Here is a 20,355-nt window from a genome sequence, read left to right as displayed (position 1 = left end):
CAATAACAACTTATCACCAAATTCACACAACTCGCACAACATCTCCGCCAGACATCACACAACCATTTGTTTCACACCAATCCAAACATAATACTCAAGAACACAACTCTATAAATATTCACACCTCCTTTGCCTCTATTTTTGCTACTAGAACTCTGTTTGTTCTCCAATTCTCAATCTTGGGCTCTAGACAAGGGACACTGGGGCTGGGATTTATGCTCTGATATATAACATTCTAGATCGCCCTCTACTTCAAGTGCGCAACCATCCTCTATAGCTACCAACTGATGGAGCCTGGGCCCACTTACGCGTAACACTCTCTTTGTGCAGCATGAGAGGTAGAGGGAAAACACTTTCAAATCAATATTAAAATACAGTTTAATCAATGTAGTTACACAATAACTCAGTTCAAGTAAGTCTCAAGTTAGTAATATATATTTCAAATTAAAAAACAGATTGATATAAACCAATCTAAACATAACTGTATACAAGTACAATGCAAATAGAATATAGTCAAATTGTCTAAAACAATTTACCACACATATCAACTAATTCAATAATTGCTACGTAAGTAATACGGAAACAAAATTGAGTGTTAGATTGCATTAATTTGTTGTTGAAAATAATCATGAGTCCACTATCTGTACCTACATCACTCTAGAGGTGATAACACAAACTAGGAGCATAAATTTAGGGGCCTGAGTCTTCCGCAGAAGAAACTTCAACAAAGGGTCAAGTAGCATAAAGCCACGATTGCCAAAGCGAGGTCTGTACCTCAAAGCGCCCGAAGATGAAGTCAATCAATCAATCAAAGACATTTGTAGAGCGCACTACCTACCCGTAGGGTCTCGAGGCGCTTAGGGGGGGGGGGGGGTGCCATTACTGCTCGAACAGCCAGGTCTTGAGCTTCTTCCTGAAGGAGAGGTGGTCTTGGGTCAGGCGCAGGTCGGCCGGGAGGGAGTTCCAGGTCTTGGCGGCCAGGTAGGAGAAGGACCTTCCTCCTGTTGTGGCTCTACGGATCCGTGGGACGGCGGCGAGGGCTTGGCTGGCAGATCGGAGGTGGCGTTTGGGAGCGTAGAAGTTGATCCGGTTGTTGAGGTAGCTCGGGCCTTGATCGTGAAGGGCTTTGTGTGCGTGGGTGAGGAGCCGGAAGGTGATTCTTTTGTTGACAGGGAGCCGGTGCAGGTCTCTCAGGTGTCCGGAGATGTGGCTGTTCCGTGGGATGTCGAGGATGAGTCTGGCAGAGGCGTTCTGGATCCGCTGGAGTCTCTTCTGGAGCTTGGCGGTTGTTCCGGCGTAGAGGGCGTTGCCGTAGTCCAGTCGGCTGGTGACGAGGGCCTGGGTGACGGTCTTCCTGGTCTCTGTGGGGATCCACCAGAAGATCTTCCGAAGCATGCGCAGGATGTTGAAGCACGACGAGGAGACGGCGTTGACTTGCCTGGTCATGGAGAGGGAGGAGTCCAGGATGAAGCCCAGGTTGCGTGCGTGGTCCGTCGGTTTGGGTGCGGTGCCCAGGGCGGGGGCCACCAGGAGTCGTCCCAGGCGGAGGGCGAGGAGCCCAGGATGAGGACCTCCGTCTTGTCTGAGTTCAGTTTCAGGCGGCTCGTCGTCATCCACTCGGCTACCTCTTTCATCCCTTCGTGCAGGTTGGCTCTGGCGGCGGCGGGGTCGTTGGTCAGGGAGAGAATCAGCTGGGTGTCGTCGGCGTAGGAGATTATGTTGAGGTTGTGTTGGTGTGCGATGGCCGCAAGGGGGCTCATGTAGACGTTGAAGAGTGTAGGGCTCAGCGAGGACCCTTGAGGGACGCCGCAGATGACTTCGGTGGCCTCTGACTTGTACGGTGGTAGGCGGACTCTCTGTGTTCTTCCGTCGAGGAAGGAGACGATCCATTCCAGTGCCTTCTCCTGGATTCCGACGTTGCAGAGGCGCTGCACTAGGGTGCGGTGGCAGACTGTGTTGAAAGCCGCGGAGAGGTCAAGGAGGATGAGGGCCGCTGTTTCTCCGTTGTCCATCAGGGCTCGGATGTCGTCGGTGGCGGCGATGAGGGCGGTCTCGGTGCTGTGGTTGGCACGGAATCCGGACTGCGAGGGGTCGAGGGATCCGTTCGTCTCGAGGAAGGCGGCCAGCTGTTTGTTGACGGTCTTCTCGATGACTTTGGCTGGAAACGGGAGTAGAGAGATGGGGCGGTAATTCTTGAGTTCGGTGGGGTCTGCCGTAGGTTTCTTGAGTAGAGCGCTGAGTTCGGCGTGCTTCCAGCTCTCGGGGAAGGTGGCGGTGTCGAATGAGGTGTTGATAATGTCCCGCAGGTGGGGTGCGATGGCAGCATCGGCTTTGTTGAAGACGTGGTGAGGGCAGGGGTCGGTCGGAGATCCGGAGTGGACGGAGTTCATCGTGCGGACGGTGTCTTCGGTGCTGATCGGGGTCCAGGCTCGGAGGGTGGTGGTGGGCGGCGTTGCTGTGGTCGTGGCGTGGGTCGAATGGGTGCTGAAGCTGTTTTGTATGTCCGCGATCTTGTTGTGGAAGTAGGAGGCGAGGGAGTTGCAGAGGTCTTGCGAAGGGGGGATGTCGTTGTTTCCGGCGCTGGGGTTGGAGAGCTCTTTCACGATGTTGAAGAGTTCCTTGCAGTTGTGTGCGTTGTTATCCAGTCGGTTCTTGAAAGCCGTTTTCTTGGCGGTGCGGATCAGTTGGTGGTGTTTCCGGGTGGCGAGCTTGAGGGTGGTCCTGTTGTCCGGTGTGGGTTCCTTTCTCCAGACTTTCTCGAGGGCTCGGCAGTTCTTCTTGGAGCTCTTGAGTTCGTCGGTGAACCATGGGGCTTTCTTACTGCCGGGTCTGCTGGGCGGGGTCCTCAGGGGGGCGAGTTCGTCCGCGCAGTTGCTGATCCACTTCGTTAGGTTGTCGGCGGCCTGGCTGGGGTTTGCTGAGCTGGCCGGAGGGTGCTGGCTCAGGGAAGCGGCGAGCTGGTCGGCTGTGATCTTGTTCCAGCTTCTTTGCGCAACCTGTTGCTGGTGGTGGAGGATCGTCGTTCTCCTGAAGGTGAAGTGGATGCATCTGTGGTCCGTCCAGTGGAGTTCTGTGGCGTGGCTGAAATTGATGTCTTTGCTGGATGAGAAGATGGCGTCGAGTGTGTGTCCGGCGAGGTGGGTGGGGGTGCTCACCAGTTGCTTGAGTCCAAGGTTGTCGAGGTTGTCGAGCAGGGTGCTGGTGTTGCAGTCGTTGTTGTTCTCCAGGTGGAAGTTGAAGTCCCCCAGGAGGATGTAGTCAGCGGAGGGGAGGGCATGCGGGCTGACGAAGTCGGCGATGTCCTCGCTGAATTGAGCGCGTGGTCCCGGAGGTCAGTAGATCAGGGTGCCTCTGAGGGTGGTCTTTGGGTCGGTGTGGATCTGGAAATGCAGGTGTTCGGCGGAGGGCGGGGTGTTGTCGGTGCTGGTCGTGATGCGGATGGTGTTCCTGTGGATGATGGCGATGCCTCCTCCCACCTGGTTGGCGTTGCGGTCCCTCCGGGTGATCTTGTAGCCCTCTGGGATGGCGATGGCGATGTCGGGCGCTGAGGAGGCGTTCATCAAGGTTTCCGTGAGGAAGGCAACGTCAGGTGCTGTGGTGTCGAGGAGGTTCCAGAGTTCGATGGCGTGTCTGTGGACGGAGCGGGTGTTGAGCAGGATGCACTTGAGGTGGTTGCTGCTGGTGTTCGGCTTGGCGGGTGCTGGTGCCGGCACGTCCGGATGCAGGTGAACTTGCAGGTGTGGCAGCTGAATGGTCCGTGGGAGCGTCGTGGGGTAGCTCGGTAGCATCCTGGGATTCGTCCGGTGTTGAGTGCGGTGAGGGTGGCGGCTGTGTACGTCAGGCGGGTCGCTCGGGGTCCTCGTGGGCCAGGGGTCCTGGCACTGGGCGCGGTCCAGGCGCAGACGGGCGTAGACGGGCTTACCTTTGGCGCGCCTTCGGCGCACAATCGGCGCGCCCGCTGCGCGTTCGCACGGTCGCCATATAAGGCCAAGTGCGCGGGTGGGCGGAGCAGCTGGGAGGCGGGAGCGGGGAGGGTACAGAAGGGAAAAAAGGGGCGGGGTCAGCGGCGGTGGCGGGAAGCGGGGAGGGAGAGCGGAGGGCGGCGAGACAGCGGGCAAACAGGAAGGAAAACCACAAAAACGGGCACAGAATCAATAAAATACAGGCACAAAGGAAGGAAGACACAAAACAATGAAAAACAATCAGGAGAAACCGGCAAGCGCTCACGGACCATGCCGCTCGAGGGAGGGGGCGTGGTCAGCGGCAGCGAGGCAGGCAGCGAGGCAGTAGAGGCAAGGGGGCACACGCAGCAGCTGGTGGCCGTGCGGCGCGGGGGTGTCCTACAAGTAGGTCACACTCACCTGCGTCGCACGGTCGCCATATAAGGCCAAGTGCGCGGGTGGGCGGAGCAGCTGGGAGGCGGGAGCGGGGAGGGTACAGAAGGGAAAAAAGGGGCGGGGTTAGCGGCGGTGGCGGGAAGCGGGGAGGGAGAGCGGAGGGCGGTGAGACAGCGGGCAAACAGGAAGGAAAACCACAAAAACGGGCACAGAATCAATAAAATACAGGCACAAAGGAAGGAAGACACAAAACAATGAAAAACAATCAGGAGAAACCGGCAAGCGCTCACGGACCACGCCGCTCGAGGGAGGGGGCGTGGTCAGCGGCAGCGAGGCAGGCAGCGAGGCAGTCGAGGCAAGGGGGCACACGGAGCAGCTGGTGGCCGTGCGGTGCAGGGGTGTCCTACAAGTAGGTCACACTCACCTGCGTCGCACGGTCGCCATATAAGGCCAAGTGCGCGGGTGGGCGGAGCAGCTGGGAGGCGGGAGCGGGGAGGGTACAGAAGGGAAAAAAGGGGCGGGTTTAGCGGCGGTGGCGGGAAGCGGGGAGGGAGAGCGGAGGGCGGCGAGACAGCGGGCAAACAGGAAGGAAAACCACAAAAACGGGCACAGAATCAATAAAATACCGGCACAAAGGAAGGAAGACACAAAACAATGAAAAACAATCAGGAGAAACCGGCAAGCGCTCACGGACCACGCCGCTCGAGGGAGGGGGCGTGGTCAGCGGCAGCGAGGCAGTCGAGGCAAGGGGGCACACGCAGCAGCTGGTGGCCGTGCGGCGCGGGGGTGTCCTACAAGTGCTAACTATCCCTCAATATGTTGCACCATAAACAATATTTACGTTCAAGGTACATCCCACAAACACTCTCTGTACTTTTCCATAGTTCCAGCACACAATGGCTCCTTTTACCACCTTTCCATTCCCATAAACCGTTACTTCTGTAATCCTTGGTCTTCTCTCCTTCCCCATGACATATCATATGTATTTGTAAAGAGCACATATCACCCAAGGGCCTCAAGGCGCTGAATAACAGATATATTTTGTTACCCAACTCAATGGTACTCATTTTATTGACCTCAGATGGATGAAAGGCTGAGTGGACCTGCCGGGATTAGAACCTGTGACCATGAGGTCGAACACGGTCCACTACAGTGGATGCATTAGTCCACTGCGCCACCAGACGCAGACCCCATCAGAACTTGCCTCCCATCTCATTACAACGTTTCTTCTTGCCAACTTCCACTCCACATACCTTGCTGTCTACTAAGAACAAAGGGGCATATTATCAAGCCTGTGCGCTAAAATTATCGCCGCTTTATCGGCCGAAAACGGCCGATAAAGCGGCGATAATGTGCTTGATAATATGCTCTTTGGAATTCCAATCGAAGCCCATGTTAGATGTCTTCACATCTAACATGTGCTTCGATTGGAATTCCATAGAGCATATTATCAAGCCCATTATCGCCGCTTTATCGGCCGTTTTCGGCCGATAAAGCGGCGATAATTTTAGCGCACAGGCTTGATAATATGCCCCAAAGATCCTTTTATCTCAACTAACGAAGCCTTGTCTACCTGCAGTGAGAACCCAAAATACATGCAACATTTCCATTGCAAAATAAAATATGAATTCAAGTGTTAGGCTGGAAACATGAACTCGAACTAAAATACATATCTGGCTAAAATAGTAAGGCTAAGTTAACAAGTGCACAAATTACTTTATTTGCGTATCTCTACACACAAATACATCCATTTTCTTGAAGTATATTTTAGTAATTATTAATGCAAATCTCAACAGATCATACTATTTTAGCTATTAACATAATTATTAAGTTAAGATTTCTAAACACTTTAACATTTATTCTCATAGGCACAGCAATACATCCCCTATCCATGAACACATTTAAAAACACATTTCATGAAATATTAATACGTAAACATCACAATCCTATCAGTCACATCTCTAAACCTATAATTTTCATTAGTTAGCATGGATTTTATAAATATGCACCTCTTATTATTAACATTAGTCGCACAGAATAAATGTTAGTGCAAACTGCATAGGATTATAATGCACTCCTACCATATCCCTCAGGGTGGGGTAAAAATGACACTCCTCCAACCTGCTCACAGCTTTTGATGTAGCATTAGGCTGCTACATGCAAGGATGCTTCATGGGGGTTACGTTTTGAAGCCAGTGTCCTCTGCGGCATAGAAGAGTGCCATACGTTAGAGACACTGCAGCTCTATGTGAGTAAGTAAGAAGCCTGTCAGCCTTTCTGTCAGGCACACTTGACCCTTGCCTTGCTGGCAAAGCTGTCAAAACTTTTAAACCCTTTCCACCCTAACTCACAATGTTCTACTTGTTATCTGAAACAATCTAATTCTGGGCAAGATTTGACAGAGAAAGTGGTGCGCAATGTAATAGGGGTGCTGCTGTTCACAAGACTCACCCCTGCAGTGTTTTCAACATTGTTTTCATTGCTGCTATTAATATTTGAAAAGCCTGTGGGAAGAGACAACATATTCCTGACTGCCGAAATGCTGCCCTTAAGGAATTAACCGCCATATTCATGAAAATCGGCATTTGCGATTCTGAAATAGCGAAAAATAGCGAATCGCTATTCAGAAATCGCAAATCCGAATTCATGAAGAATTGCGATAAAAAAAGCGATTTGCACGCGATCGCAAAATCAGATAGCGATCCGATCGAAATTGCGATTAATCGCAGATTAATCGCAATTTCGGCCTACCCGCGGCTGGACTGCGATCTCGCTATTAGCGATATCGCTATTTGCGAGATCGCAAACTCGCGAGATCGGGAAAACGGGAAGTCGCATTTCGAGCCCAGTGATGACATCACAACCAGGAAGCTGCCGGTTCCCAGCACCATTTTGCACATTGAGGCAGAGAGACAGGGAGCACATAGAAGAGCTGCTGCACATCTTGGCTAGTAGAGTCATCCACTGAGCCACAACCCATACCATGGCTGAGGAAGCTGCACCAGGGACCAGCAGCTCGTCTGGGAGAAAGCGAAAGCTCAAGTTCTCCGAGCAGGAGCTGGAGCACCTTATCGAGGGAGTTGTGGCCAATTCCAGGAGGGTCCCAGAAATGGAGAAGAGGCGCATTTGGCAGGGGATAGCCTCTGCAGTAAACTCGGTGGGAGTGGCGGCCAGGTCCCTGGAAGAACTTAAAAAGCAGTGGTACGACTTCCGAGGCCGTGCCAAGGAGAAGGTGGCGGCGCGCCTTGGGGAGTCCTCGGGCACAGGAGGAGGAGGTCCAACGGTACCACCGAACACCGCCCTGGAAGACCAGGTTGAAAACACCCTGGAGAGGGAGGCCTGTGTGGGTTTCACTGCACTGGACTCATCCGTCCCCACTCAAGACACCCAAGGTAAGTGGCATGCGACTGCGACCCTGCCCCCTATGGATGTCCATGACCAAATAGGCTCCCCCAATGTCCCATAGGCATGTAATTGTTGTACATCAAGGATTGTCCTGAAGCATTGTGGGAGATGTAGTCTGGCCACAATGTAGTAGTACCACAATGCAGCCAGTCAGGTCCCAATGCACACAAAGCCACTGCCATTCAGGGAATGTCACCCAGCATGCATGTAGCAACTGCACGTCTGCCAGTTGCATACAACTAATGGTCCTCCACTTACCCCCACAGGTGGCGATACCAGTGACAGTGACAGGCTGGTGATCGACGACAGCGTCCTGGAGGAGCCAACACCTACCCAGGCACCAGCCCCTTCCGCTGCAACTGTACCACCAGCAACTACCACCAGCAGCGTCCCACCTGCAACTGCTGCAGCGCCCTCATCCGCTGCCATGGCAGCCCCCATTATGCTCCCTGCCACCGCTGCTCCTCCCAGAGCTGCAGCCAGGTCAGTCACACCTGTGGCCCCTGCAGCGACTGCTACAGCCACACCAGCAGGCACATCCCCTGCGACGAGCACACCTGCAACACCGGTGGCCCTACCCCCAGCAGCTGGCGCCTCAACATCCGGGGCTGCGCCACTGTCCACTCAGCCCCCAGCCTCACAATCCGGCCAGCAGGGCAGGCGTGGCAGGTCACGCCAGCGCTCCGCAGCTGCTACCAGGCGGGCCAATGGTGATGGACAGGCGCGGCTCAGCATCGAGAGACGGATGCTGCGCATACACCAGCGCCAGGCACGGCAGCAGGGGGCAATTCACCTCCAACTATACAACATTGGCCGCAACATGGCATGTGTTGCTACCAACATTGAAGGCATGAGGGCCGACCTGGCCGGTGTGGGCGATGGAATGGCCCGCATTGCTGCAGCCGTGGAGGCCAACACCCGTGCCATGAATAGAATGTACGGTGGCCAACGCCGACACCACCGCCAACTGTTGACCCAGCTTGGCACCTACAGCAGGGCAAGCTATGTATCGGCAAATGCCACATCCCTATTGGCGCGGCGCTGTCTGACACAGCAGCACACTGTCATCCAGTGCAGTGTGGACATGACGAGGGTGCTGGAGACCCTCACCACGGCTGTCGTGGCTCTTCACCCTCCACCAATTCCATCTGTTGTGGGGGGTGATGATGCGAGTGAGGGGGCGTCCAGCCTGAGCTCGCAATCAGCCTCACAGGCCCCACTACCCACCCGCAGCACCAGGACCCCCCCATTGCCTGACGCCCCGGAGGAGGAAGGCCCTCAGAGGCGTTGTGGAGGGACACGCTCTAGGCACACCTAGTGAACTGTAATCACCACTGGCACAGGCTGAGGTCAAGCCTGGCAAGCACAGCAGTATGGCGTAATACTGTTTGTGGGACTAATTTGGCACAGACCCTTATATTTACTTTTGTGAATGGAACACGTACTTTTATTTTGAACTTTGGCACAGACCCTTATATTTACTTTTGTGAATGGAACACGTACTTTTATTTTGAACTTTGGCACAGCCCCTCATATATCATTTTGTGTATTTAACAAATACATTTATTTTCCTACACACATTAGCGTTGTGTCATCATTACATTTTGCATGCATTGTTGATTAGTGGGGTGATGGCAGTGGTTGTACTAGAAACTGTTCACTGTGATGTGGTTGCGACGTCTGTGCCCTTCTGCTGGGGTCTCCCCTTGTGCATGGCGCGCATGTGCAGGTGGCCGGTTGTCCCCCTCAGATTCACTGCCAGAGATGTCAACAGGTATCCGGCGCTTGGTTGCAATGTTATGTAGTATTGCGCAGACAGCCACTATGCGGCAGCACTTTGCAGGACTGTAATACATGGCCCCACCTGTCTTGTGCAGTATGCGGAACCTGCTCTTGAGCAGGCCAAATGTCCTTTCTATGCAATTCCTTGTCCGTATGTGAGCAATGTTGTAGCGCCGTTGCTGGGGTGTAGCAGGGTTGAGGTATGGGGTCAGGAGGTATTCACGGAGGGCGTAGCCACTGTCACCTGAATGAGAGGAGCAGATGGTGATTGCCTGTGCTGCGCTGTTACATCTTTGCAATGTGACATTTCAATCAAAGTGTACTTACCAAGTAGGTGTCCTTCCCCAAACTCTCCCCTGACCAGCCGTGTGTGGAGTCCGCTGTGCCAGAAGATGAAGGAGTCATGGGTACTCCCTGGGTACCGTGAGACGATGTCAGTGATGTATGTCTTGGCATTGCAGACCATCTGGATGTTGAGGGAGTGGTAGCACTTTCTATTGCGGAACATATACTCCATGCCAGCTGGTGGGCAGATGGCGACGTGGGTACAGTCTATGCATCCGAGCACATGTGGAAAATGGGCTACATTGTAGAATTGTAGCTTTGTCATGTCCAATTCCTGTTGGCTGGCGGGGAATTTGATGTGACGGTGTAGCTGGGTGAGCATGGCGTCAATAAAACTGTTGAGGCAGCGTGACATGGTGGGCTGGGATATTCCCCCAGCAGCCGCTACTACCCCCTGGAAGCTTCCGGAGGCCAGGAGGTGCAGGCTACACAATACCTGCACATGTGTAGGCACCGCATTGGTATGGTTTGTTGGGTGCTGCATCAGGGGGTCAAGGTCCTGTATTAGCTGCATTATCATTTCCCCATTCAGCCTGTATTTAGCATATATCTGCTCTCTGGTTTGGCCCAGCAAGGTGACCCGCTGGCGGAATATCCTGGCCTGGATCCTGCGTCTCCTCCGTGCTAATCGCTGTAGCCTGCGACGCCTCACCACCATGTACATTCCTGGCATTGTGGGACTCCTAATGCTGCTGCTGCTGATGGTCCTTATGTGTGATATGTCAGGCCAGTACCTGTTGGTGATAGGACAACGGTTTTTTGAAAAAAAAATTCAATGGCTTTCATGGTTACCACCTGCTTTGAGTTGTCCTTATTTTGCGCCATGCAAATAGCGATTTTTGGGTTTTTCGCTAACTGCGAATTTTCATGAATGCCGATAGCGATTTTTTTTGCGAATTCGCTATTATTTTCGCAGATTCCGTGGTGTGCCGCTATTTCCGAATCGCTAATGCTCTGCGGCAGGGATTCTGCGATTATATTAGCGAATTCGCTAATATGTGTTTGCGAATTCGCTATTTTCTTGTTGAATGCCGATTACAGAAATTGCGCCCGCATTTGCGTTTTCGCAGCGATGCGGGCGCAATTTCACTTCATGAATCAGGCTGTAAGTGCCGATTCAGACTGGAACCCAGCCGGAATGACCGGGCAGTTCCAATTCTGACTACTGTTTTCATAATACAGGGTATCGGAATTGAAGCCAAAGATGCCGGTCGGAAAGCCTCCAACTAGGGGTCAGAGGTTCTCCGATCAGCATCAAAATCATGGCCTTGGCATGCTGTAATCTAGGATAAAACTCCCTCTTTGATGAGATCTTCCCTGCCTGCTCATGCAACACCTTCAACGTGCCCACTTCCCTATTTATCTTAGCCATCCTAAAAGATACAGTACTAATAACGGTCCATCTTACTGACAAATGCAATTAATAATATAAGGTTAATTATGATCACACTATTAAACAAGGCCTATAGACTGCAACATCGCGACACTACCTATCAACTCTGTCCCTGGGTGTACCAACCAAAAGTAACCGCCCCTAACCCCCATCTGAACTAAAGAATTCCCATTCACATTCACATCTGGGGCCTTATTTATGAAGGACTTGCGCCGCCGATGCGTCACTTTTTCCCATGTTAAAAGTGACGCACCGGCGGCGCAAGTCCTTCATAAATAAGGCCCCTGGCTTTTAGTGCTCACCAACAAGGTGACCATTCTATTGCTGACCTCAAGACAAGTGCTATGAAAGACAACTCATTTGTACGTTGTCCATTCACCGTGAAACTCACAGGAATCCATGTCTCCAGCACTGTTCTATGGCACCTGAGAGGAGGAAGCGAGAAAAGGGGAGAGAGATAATGGGTCGATGGAAATGGAGTTCTAGAGCGAGAAGATGAAGGCAGCAGGGCTGACTTGATTATATTTACCAGGGCTGCTTTGAGTTGCTCTGAATAGCCCTGGTTATTAAGACCATATACTCCGCTATTGTTACAGACGCCCACACACTGAGCTCCCACACTCTAAAGACACTGCACTCCGTTCTTCTAGAAAAATGTGTTTGAGTCTAATAAAGCAGGGTTGCTGTATATTATATTTTCCATCTTTCAATGTATTTTGTAATTGTACGCCTTTGCTGCTGAACCCCATGCAGACACACTTTTCATACGAGTTTATCAAGCACAACTCGTTTGCTGTCTAGTTTTGGCAAATGTTAGATTTTTCTAGATTACATACCGATTGAATGCTAAGGTTTATCAGATATTGGAATGGCCATCAATTAGTAATGCAAACTTAATGAAATGAGTCAAATTAATGAGTCAATCCCTCACTGTACCCATCTGTATCAGCCTGCAGGCAATATTTCAAAACACAGCAGGGCTGACTCAACCCATCATCACCCCAAAGTCATAATTAAGGTAGGCAGCTTTGTAGTTCAGCATCCCTGGCATTCGGGAGCGTCAGTGGTGTGCTCCTAAGAAAAAACCCTGGTCATTTTATACTTAAATTTAGCACTGTTTAAAAACCTATGACTGTTCTATCATTTCTTAGGTACATTATATAACAAAGCTATTGCTTTGCCTTAAAGTTTTTAAAAGTTCTGTGTGAAATCCTGTTCCCTACATTCCTCCCCCACCATTACTTCTATTTATTGTGAGTTTGTGGTTTTCAAACTATGAACCTATTGGAATATTTTTATGAGTGCCTTGTTTGAGCTGTCTATAAACCCTATGGCATTTTGTCAAATTCATTTAAAAATTGTAATAAAAAAATGTCGTCAAATAAAAAAAAATCTTTACTTTGGTTTAAATCTTTCTCACCAATGCCCTCTCTGAAGCAATTCTGCGCCACTTGCACAATAACATTCTGTGTACTTATTAACGCCACACGGTTTCGGGATTCACCAGCCACCACTGCTGCTCATCCTGGACTTGTTTGTCCTTAACCAAAACGCAGTCATACATTCTTTTTTGGGCACCAACAAAGGCGAGGTCTACAAAATTTTTGTAGATCTATTAGCACCTAGACTGTGTGAATTGTTTAATTTTATCTATAGCCCGCATGGCAAAATTCCACCCTCCTGGAAAGAGTCCACTATTGTCCTGCTATTAAAACCAGGTAAAGACCCTCTCAGGGCGGAGTCCTATAGGCCAATCTCCCTGCTAAAGGCTGATTATAAGATCTTTACTGGTGTGTTGGCCGGGAGATTGGCCAGGCTGGCCCCGTCCCTGATTAATCCAGACCAAAAAGGTTTTATTCCGGGGAGGCACATCCATGAGCTGACCCTCCAACTCATTGGCTGTATTGATCTGGCGGTGACGCGGTCGGAGCCATTGGCGGTGGCTGCATATGACGCTGCTAAGGCGTTTGACCGCGTCAATTGGGGATTTCTGTGGGATGTGCTTAAAATTATGAGGTTTGGGGGGATCTTCATTGACACTCTGAGGAGTTGCTATGAGGGAGCCTCGGCAGCAATTGTGGGGAGAGGGACTAGACAGGGGTGCCCTATCTCGCCCCTTTTGTTCAATCTATACATTGAGCCCCTGGCACAGGCTCTTAGATTGGATAATAGAGTTACCCCATTCAGGATAAACGATTATTCCTCCCAATTGGCCCTTTATGCAGATTATTTAATGATTTACACCAGTAATCCGGTGGAGGTCTTCCCCAGAGTAGAGGAGATCATGATGGACTATGGACAGCATTCTGGTTATTTAATAAACAACACTAAAACCGAAATAATGTGCTGGGGAGTCTATAATTGGGACGGCCCGCTAAGCAACCAGTTCAGATATCTAGGAGTCCTAATTACCTCTGATCTTAATAAAATTGCAAAGGTCAACCTGATGAAGGTTATGAAGGATATTAGTTTGTTGTTTTTGAAATGGCAGAATATCCACTTGACGATTTATGGCCGGGTTAACCTGGTTAAAATGGTTATTCTGCCCAAACTAACATATATATTCAATACTATACCCTTAACTTTCCAAAATAAAGTTTTAGAGAATATCCAGGGGAAGATAGGTAGCTTCATCTGGGCAAACAAGAATGCCCGGTTCTCATGGAAAAAACTAAAAAGGAGTCTGTTAAAGGGTGGAATGGCACTTCCGGATGTTCTATGGTATTCTTTCTCTTTCCAATTAAAAAACATCCGCACTCTTTTAACCACCCCAGACGAATCTCATTGGGGTCGGATATTAAAGGTGATGCAAGATCTAGAAGGGGGAGGCCCGGGTTTTTTGTATAAATATGGGTCCCAAGATTCTTCAAAAAAGTCTGTCTGAAGGTTTTAAGATCTGCCTTGACGTTGTGGTGCAGACTGAAGCAATGTTGGGGGATAAAATACTATTCAGATCTGGCCCCCATCTGGGACTCACCTGGCACGCCAATATGCTTAAAGGATAGTCTTTCTCAGGTTATCAGGAGTGCAGGAGTAGCTACCTGGTCAGATCTTGTCACGCCGGAGGGTGTTCTCCCCTGGTAAGTTTTGCGGGCTAAGATAGGGGATTCATTTTCCCGTTTTAAATACATTGAACTTTGCTCCTGGTTTGTTACAGAGAAAGACAATATAGGGGGAAAATGGGAAATTGAGGTAGCACTCCGGTCTGATGATGTTAGGAAGAGAGATGTAGCTCTTTGGTATAGAGAATTGCTGAATTCAGAAGAGTCCACAGCCACGCCCCTAAACCAGGTTTGGAGTGCATCTGTCTTTGAGGCCTTTGCTGACGAGCTCTATGAAAGATCTTTTAAATTCTTATATAGGTATGTTAAGTCGGCCTCATTGAAAAAGAACCACTATTTTGTATTAAATAGGTTGTATTTCACGCCAAAAAAAATAGCAAAGTTTGTTTGTCCCTCCCCTTTATGTCCAAAGTGTGTTTCAGCAGAGGCGGACGATATTCACATGTTCTATGATTGCCCGGTGATTGGTCCCTTTTGGACAAAAGTAGGAGAGACACTGGACAGTTTTTTAAAAGTAAATGTTGGTCTGAATGGGGTGAGGGTAATATTCGGGTTGGATTTGGAAAATATTGACGAGCTCAGTGAGAAACAGATTGCTTTATTTTTTACTCTAATTATTATCGCTTGCAGAGAAATTTGCATGTTATGGAAAGACCCAGCCCCCCCACTATATGATAAATGGCTACAGTCTGTCCTAAAAACTGCACGTCTTGAGTTGGGGGCTATATATAATAGAAATACCACAGTCTGGCTCCCACTTTGGGAATGGGCACTCGAGTTGAGGTTGGTATCCGATTCCGAGATTGTCCAATGATTACACCGGACCCCGGGATAAAGGGGTAGCCAGGTTGGCTCAGGTAAAGCAAGGACCCTGACCCTGGGTGCACAAGAGAGAAGTAAGGGTTGCTGGTGTCTTTCTTTTGCAAGTACCAAAGGTGAGATGAGGACAACAACAAAAAACAAAAAAAAAAACATAATTAAGGTAGGCAGCTTTGTAGTTCAGCATCCCTGGCATTCGGGAGCTTCAGTGGTGTGCTCCTAAGAAAAAACCCTGGTCATTTTATACTTAAATTTAGCACTGTTTAAAAACCTATGACTGTTCTATCATTTCTTAGGTACATTATATAACAAAGCTATTGCTTTGCCTTAAAGTTTTTAAAAGTTCTGTGTGAAATCCTGTTCCCTACATTCCTCCCCCACCATTACTTCTATTTATTGTGAGTTTGTGGTTTTCAAACTATGAACCTATTGGAATATTTTTATGAGTGCCTTGTTTGAGCTGTCTATAAACCCTATGGCATTTTGTCAAATTCATTTAAAAATTGTAATAAAAAAATGTCGTCAAATAAAAAAAAAACTTTACTTGGGTTTAAATCTTTCTCACCAATGCCCTCTCTGAAGCAATTCTGCGCCACTTGCACAATAACATTCTGTGTACTTATTAACGCCACACGGTTTCGGGATTCACCAGCCACCACTGCTGCTCATCCTGGACTTGTTTGTCCTTAACCAAAACGCAATCATACATTCTTTTTTGGGCACCAACAAAGGTTGTGTGCCCTTAACTTAAATCTGACGAGTCACCCAATGAATATATTTACAAATGAAGAAGAGGATCACGAAGTAAATGTGGGAAAATTAAATTATCAAAACCAATCTGATTGATGAGACTTGTTTTGGCTTCCTAAGCACAGTGTTGCCATGACATTGTTTATTATTATTTTTCTTATCAAGCTTTTAGAGCGCCTTGTTACTCCAAAGGGAGTCCCCGCGCTAGGACATCAGTGTTCCTCTGAGGCAGCAAACAGAAACAGCTCATATAATCCACGTGCATTACCACAAATTTTCTTCTTGACATTTATAAATTGTTCCAAAATCTGTGAATACGAAAAGTATCAAAATAATGATGAATATTACTCCTTCGGAGATGATATCCTAACTAATAATAAAGTCTGAGTTCGACTAAAGAGGCCACCAGTGAGATCTTGATTCATAATCCAGCGTTAAACAAACAAGGCCTCACTTTATAACAAGTGGTGGGAACTGATTCCACCCAGGTCTGAACACCACCACTAATTTGTTACTCTGCCACTGGGGCACGCACAGGAGGCGTGAAATTAGTTGGAAAATAGAAAAGCTTAGAAGGACAACATTATGGTAGTTTTTGCCACACAATTCAGATATCTCATTTGCCCCTGATGGAATATGACTTTGGTGGGTAGCACTTGGGTCAAATTACCCCGAAGATAAAAGATTTCTTGAATGTGTTCCTTACAACTGCTTCTGTGTGTTCACAGCAATGAGCTGTGAAAGTGTTTTTTTAGGCAGAGGAGCACTATCTTGCAAAAGCGAAGTCTCCATAACCACTCTCTCTCTGATTTAATGAGTTTTATAGTGCCACTCGTGCCAATGTAAGGTGTCAGAGCACTTTACATCACACACGCATTGCACAAAGTCACTCATACATGTGTAAATAGGTGTATAGCAGTCACGGCCAGTGCAGCTAAGTGTATTGGGGGCGGTGGGGCGGGGGTGAGGCGGGGTGAGGGTGTGGAAGTCAACATGCAATGGGATAGTGAACATAAAATAAATAAAACTACTTACCTTGCGCTCCCTGCATCTCTGAGTTGGCGCTGCTGCGAACAAAAGGCAATTGGTTTTATTTATTTTATGTTCACTTTCCCGTCGTATGTCGACTTCCACCCGCCTCACCGTACTTACCTGCACGGGCCACCAAAAGTGTATGGGAAATTTTACATAGGACAGAGGATTAAAATGTGTTAGAATCACATGTCATCCACACTGATAGGCAGTATAGTTTTGAAGTCCTTGGTCTGGAAAAGCACAGATTCAGAATTTAAAACTTAACACCATTGTTAGGGGTTCTCTTTAATTATAAGAATGGATTTCTACCCAAATTAATCCATTTTGCAAGATTAGTATGATGAAAGACGGGGCAAAAAAGATACATCACTTATGTATACCTTGCAGTTTGCATTCAGCTCTTTGATGACAGTTAATAGCTCACTGTTCTATATTAGGATTTTAACTTATAAACTGCAAATACTCAAAGGTTCTCCCTGACAAAAGCAGTAACCCACTAACCTATTTATATTTTATGCATTTTGTGATATGCATGATGGAGTTTCTTTTCAGCAGGCATATTAACCCTCTATGCTACCTTAAGATGAATCAGTTTCAGTTGATATCTTTATTCGGATATACGTCATATCCATAAAAGTACAATAGCAATATTAGTAACAGGAGAAAAGTGACAATACAAGCAAATAAATAACAATTTATAAAAAAAGCACGGTATAGTACAATCAGAGCTAAAACAAAAGATCCATTAGCAGCAGTCACATTGTCCCATTCATTTTATTAAGGGAGGAAAAAGGCCATAAAAACCATTAGCAGCAATTATAAAATATGTCCTTTAGTGCTTATGATGCTCGGGGTGCTAACATTGACTCACCTGCCCGGGTGACAACCCTAAAAAAAGTGCTAGTGCTAAAAACGAGCTCTTCATTGCTCAAAGACAACATACTCAAATAGGCAGAATCCAAACTAGTTGGCCTGCTCCTTTTAAAAAATGACTGAAGGAACCCCTTACTGTAATTTACATAGTATTTGCAGAAAAACAAAAAATGAATAACAGATTGGCCACTTATCCCGTCGCATGGGCACGGTAATAAAGCGAGTTGCGGGTTATAGCCAAAAGGAAAACATAATGCAAATGTAATTGTCCCTGCTCTGAGACGAAATAAGAGGCTCCTGTCCCAGTTACTCATTGGTAACAATAAATAATCTGGCAAGGGAGGCAACACCGCTCATGGGACATATCATTAAAAACTAACGATTTCTTCGATTCTAGCACCAGTCTTTCTTGAATATACAATGAGTAGAGGGCACTTCTTAATTCTTTCTTGTCTAAGGTTTCTGAGTCGCTAGGGTTTGTAAAGATGCTGCCTCTTTTGGCACTGCATAGGCTCTGGTGAACTCCAGAGAGCCAGGGGATGTCCATCCCTTTATCACACTTCATGCAGTCTTTGATAATATATTTAGTTAGAGTGGCTGCCTTATTCTTCCAAACTGATAGCCAAAAGAGTGGTGGACGGGCACGAATAAAATCAGGTATATCATTTAAGTTCAACTCCCTGTGGCAGATAAATTGTGGGGTAGAGATTGGGATTCCCAGCCATCTTCTGCAAAATCTATTCTCTTCCTGCTGGATACAGGAAATATTTGAGGTACCCCAAATCTCTTCTCCGTAAGTAGCCACAGGGATGCATTGAGATTTAAACATTTTTAAAAGTGCTAGGATTGCACCTGAGTTATTTGGGCGTGGAAGACTTAACATTGAGTTGATGGTCTTTGAGTACTTGCTCCTGGAGTGAGCAAGATGCTCAGTACAGGAGCCGTTCGCAGCACAGACGACCCCAAGATAGGGAAATTTGCAAGTGCTTGTCAGTTTTTGATTGCCTACGTTAATAGAACTGAGCTGGCATTTCCTGGGACCACAGGACATTAATAATTATTTATTAAAATTAACTCTCAAGTCCAGGCTGTCCATATATTAAACAAAGGACTGTGTCAGGACACGTAGGGAGTGTGGGGTGCGGCATATTAGAACTGCGTCGTCTGCGTATAGCAGCATAGGAAGGGGTTTCCCGTTGATCATTGGGACATCCTGGGACTTAGATGTTAAAATTTTGTTCATGCCATTAATGTAAATTATGAAGAGGAGGGGGGCCAAGACACAACCCTGCCTGACCCCCCTTTCAACCTTAATGGGCCCTGATATCTCCCCACCTCCACCAATCCTCACTTGTGCCTGAAGATCTTTGTGGATATGTCCCAGAAAATGGACGACCAAAGACTCATCCAGATCATAGGTCAAAAGGATTGCCCACAGCTTTGACCTATTGACAAGGTCAAAAGCTGAGGACAAATCCATAAAGGCCATGTAAAGTGGAGACTTCCTGGCTATATTATATTTCCCCAATACAAGGCTGAGATTAAGACATTGCTCAATGATTCCAACCTTACATCGGAAGCCTAACTGACAGGACTCCAGGATACTACATTCCTCCGTCCATTCCAGTATCTTATTATACAAAACTCTGCCTTGTATGTTAAGAGTATTATCAATCAATGATATAGGTCTATAATACTTTTTGCCCAAGTGGCAGGTGGAGAGGCATATGTGAGATTATTGAAAACATTTAGTAGAAACGGTGCCCAGAATTTCGGCTTCCATTTAATAAAATCTATTGGTAGCCCATCAGGACCAGGAGCCTTATTCCCAGCACTTTGATGAATAGCTCCTTCTACTTCGGGGAGTGTTATATGTATACTAACAAGCGGGCCACATTCAAACTGATCGGTGTTCGATGAGGGAAGGGCATAAATATTTGAAAAATATGATTCACAGGATTCACAGTATATGGTGCAACTAGTAGGTGTTAATGACTGTCCTGCGGTTCGAAAATCCCTTACAACGGACAAAAATAATTTACAGTTTTTGTCAGTTGCAGCTTGAGATAGAATTTCCCATTGATCCATAAGGAGTACTCCCTTCCGCTTATTAACAACCATATTGTATTCCTCCCTAGCTAATTTCACATCCATTGCAACCTAGGTACGGCATGCAATACCTTAAGCAAGTTCCTATTGGCCGATGACCATTCATTATCATACCATCTAGGACCCTGTCTATCCAATGCAGCGGGCTTTGACAGATGAGTTTTAATAGCCAAGCAAAGTTCAGAAAAATTCGAAATTATATCTGGGTGCGGGGATTCAGGTGACAGACAAGAATTAATAACGGGCAAGTTCTCATTAATCATTAGTTTAAACAAATCCTCACAGTTGATGCCCCTCAATGGTAATCTTAAACTGTCTGTTGATAACGTTAAGTCTCTTGCCCCACAATCAGACACAAACATTGGTCGTTCTGCCAAACTCAGTGCTATTTTAATGGGGTTATGGTCCCCCTGAGCAGTAGCAATTACCTCTGCTAAGGCTAGAT

The sequence above is a fragment of the Lissotriton vulgaris genome, chromosome 7, assembly GCF_964263255.1.
Source record: "Lissotriton vulgaris chromosome 7, aLisVul1.2, whole genome shotgun sequence".
NCBI lineage: Eukaryota > Metazoa > Chordata > Amphibia > Caudata > Salamandridae > Lissotriton > Lissotriton vulgaris.
The sequence above is the reverse complement of the archived record's forward strand: the minus strand, read 5'-3'. Positions refer to the sequence as shown.